This window comes from Colobus angolensis, unplaced genomic scaffold, assembly GCF_000951035.1.
Source record: "Colobus angolensis palliatus isolate OR3802 unplaced genomic scaffold, Cang.pa_1.0 Scaffold172, whole genome shotgun sequence".
Lineage (NCBI taxonomy): Eukaryota > Metazoa > Chordata > Mammalia > Primates > Cercopithecidae > Colobus > Colobus angolensis.
In genome coordinates, this window is record NW_012114844.1 from 4,149,389 (window position 1) to 4,153,096 (window position 3,708).

The window sequence follows — 3,708 nt, forward strand, 5'->3', positions numbered from 1 at the left end:
GGTCTCGATCTCCTGACCTTATGATCCACCCACCTCGGCCTTCCAAAGTGCTGGGATTACAGGCGTGAGCCACTGCGCCTGGCCAAATCTCTTTTTCTAATACATTTTCTAACCTGTTATTATTGATATATAGGAATGCTAGTATCTCATGGTCATCTCTGTGTCCATTCCCCTCATTTCTATCCATGTTAAACCTCTTCCTATGTTTGCAGGTCATTCAAGTTTTCTTTTCTATGAATTACATGTTCATATTGTTTGTCCACTTTTCTTTTGGTTGGTTGACTTTTAAAAATACTGATATTTATAGGAATTCCTTAAATATTCTAGATATATATCCTTTGTTGATTATGTGAATTGCAAATATCTTGTAATCTACGGTTTCTCTTTAAACTTCGCTTGTGGTATGTTTGGTTGAATCGAAGTTTAAATACTTTAGTGAAGTCAAGTCTAGTACCATTTTTCTTTTTAGCTTATGCTTTTAATATTTCTTTCTCCTGAGACAGTCCCACTTTGTTGCCCAGGCAGGAGTGCAGTGGCTCAATCACAACTCACTGCAGCCTCAAACTCCTGGGTTCCAGTAATCCTCCCGCCTCAGTCTCCTAAGTAGCCAGGACTACAGGCATGTACCAGCACACTCAGCTAATTTTTTATACATAGAGAGGAGACAGGATCTTGTTATATCACCCAGGCTGGTCTGGAACTCCTGGGCTCAAGCAATCCTCCTGCTTCAGCCTCCCAAAATGCTGGTATTACAGGTATGAACCACCATACCCAGCCACTTTTAGTATTTTGTTTAGGAAATTACTTTCTTCTTGTTGTGGATTGAATGTTTATGTCCCCTCTAAATTTATATGTTGAAATTCTGGCCTCCAATATAATGGTGTTAAGAGGTCGATCTTTAAAAAGTAATTAGGTCAGGAGGGTGGAGCTCTCATGATGGGATCAGCACCTTTAAAAGAAGAGATGCAGGAGAGTTGCTTCCTGTCTGTCTTGCTCTCTGCCATGTGAGGATACAAGAAGATGACCCTCTGTGAACCAGGAGGTGGGCCCTCACCAAGAGCCAACCATGCTGGCACCCTGATCTTGGACATCTAGCCTCCAGAACTGGGAGAAATCAATGTTTGTTGATTTCTCAAACCCAGTCTATGGCATTTTGTTAGAGCAGCCCACACTAAGACACTACTCCAGTCATAATAATATCCCCCTATATTTGCTTCTAAATGCTTTCAAAGTTCACTTTTCAAACTAGATCTTTAATGAACCTGGATTTTATTTTTGGTATGGTGTGAACTAGGGATCTAGTTGTATTTACTTTCCATATGGATAATCAATTGTGCCAACATCATTTTTAGAATATTCCATCCTTTCCCCAGTGATCTACAAGGCAACTTCTGTCTTATTTCAAGTTTCTACGTGTCATGGATCTTTTGCTGGGTTCCTGTTCTCTTCCAGTGGTCAGTTTGTACATCCCCCTCAACAACATTTAACTGTCCTGATTCCTATGACATTATTATATGTACACAAATCTTAAGCCTTCCATTACCCACTGACCTCTATGTCATTCATTTTTTGTTTGTTTGTTTGAGACAGTCTCACTCTGTCACCCAGGCTGGAGTGCAGTGGCGTGATCTTAGCTCACTGCAATCTCTACCTCCCAGGTTCAAGTGATTCTCCTGCCCCAGCCTCCCAAGTAGCTGGGACTACAGGTACGTGCCACCATGCCCAGCTAATTTGTTTGTATTTTTAGTAAAGAAAGGGTTTTACCATGTTGGCCAGCATGGTCTTGATCTCTTGACCTCGTTATCCACCTGCCCCGGCCTCCCAAAGTGCTGGGATTACCACCGCACCCAGCCTATGTCATTCTTATTCTTTAAAAATGTATTCATTTGGGTTCTGCTTGAAGGAGAGCCTGAGTCAAGGATTTGGGTGCAAGCATGTTTTTAGAAGATGATTCCAGGAAGCAAGGTAAGAGGGTGAGAAGTGACATAGGGAAGAGAAGAAAGCCAATAGATGGTGCATGAATGAGCAGGTTGCCACAAAAGGTAACTGAGGTTCAATCTCACTGGGCCCTTCAGTTATTCCCCACTGAGGGGTGGGGAAGCTGTGGTATTTATCCACCAACACCCTTTCCTCATGGCTGTTTTAAAATGCACTCAAGATTTTCATCAGACATGGCAAGACACACAGATATGGAAATGACTGTTTAGAAAGAGTTTTTTATATTCAGAGGTCCCTAGAAACAAGAGACATGGCATACCAGGCAGGGATACATGGGGAAGCACCAGGGTTGGTGAATAAGTAAAGGGAGCTGGGGGGAAACGTGGGCAAGAGCTTTATTTATGGCATCCAAGAGAAAGGCAAGTCAAGCCAGGGTAAGCAGGCACAGGATTAGCTATTAATAGTTTAAATAATTTCACTTGACTCTGGGGCATAGGGCTGTCCCTAGTTGTCTGGTTCATGGCCCTGGGATGATGAGGGCAGATGGACAGTGGCCCAGTGTAAGAGTCTGATGAAGGGGGTGGTTGGGGGTATGGGCTATGGATTAGCTGGTTTGCATATGGAAGGTGCATTTGCAGGTGAGTCCCTTACTGTCTCGGGGAATTGGCTAGCCCTGGGAGGAGCAGTCTCTCCAGAATCAGCAAGGCCTCAGCTGTCAAAACATCAGGAAATACAGGAAATGAAAAGGCATGATGAATACACTGAGGGTACTCTTAAAAGCATCAGCTCCCTGGCATGTATGCGGTTGGCAATGCCAAGGGGTATGGAGAGGGTACCAGCAGTGTATGGACACTGTTCTTGACCCCTCAATTACTACATGAATTTTAGAATCAGTCTGTCAAGTTCCACAAAAAAAAATCTATTGGGATTTGGGAATTGCTTGAATTTATAGATTAATTGGTGAGAAGTAATATGTTTATAGCATTGAGTTCTCCCCTTCATAATATATATGGTCTATATTTCAATTTAGTTCTTCCTGAGTAATTTTTGTATTTGTCTTTGTAGTACTATAACAAAATACCTAAGACTGGGTAGTTTACAGACAGCAGAAGTTTATTTTCTCAGCTCTGGAGGTTGGGAAGTCCAAGATCAAGGCACTAGCAGGCACCGTGGCTAGCGAGGGCCTGGTCTCTGCTTTCAAGATGGTGCCTTGAATGCTGGCTTCTCTGGAGGGGACAAATGCTATGTTCTCATGCAGCAGCAGGAACAGATAAACCTCCCACACAAGCTCTTTTATAAGACACTAATCTCATCCGTGAGGACTTGCCATTATGACTTAATCACTCCTTAAAGGCCCTACCTCTTAATATTATCTTGGCAATTAAGTTTTAACAAATATGTTTGAGAGACACATTCAGACCATAGCAATACTCTTCATGAAAGGCCTTACGTATATTTTGCTAGATGTATTCTCAGGTTTTTGTTGCTATTGTGAATGGAATCTCTTTTTCTTTTCTTTTTTTTTTTCTTTTTTTTGGGGGGGGACGGAGTTTTGGTCTGTCACCCAGGCTGGAGTGCAGTGGCATGATCTGCAAGCTCCATCTCCTGGGTTCACACCATTCTCCTGCCTCAGCCTCTGGAGTAGCTGGGACTACAGGTGCCCGCCACCATGCCTGGCTAATTTTTTGTATTTTTAGTAGAGATGGGATTTTACTGTACTAGCCAGGATGGTCTCGATCTCCTGACCTTATGATCCACCCACCTCGGCCT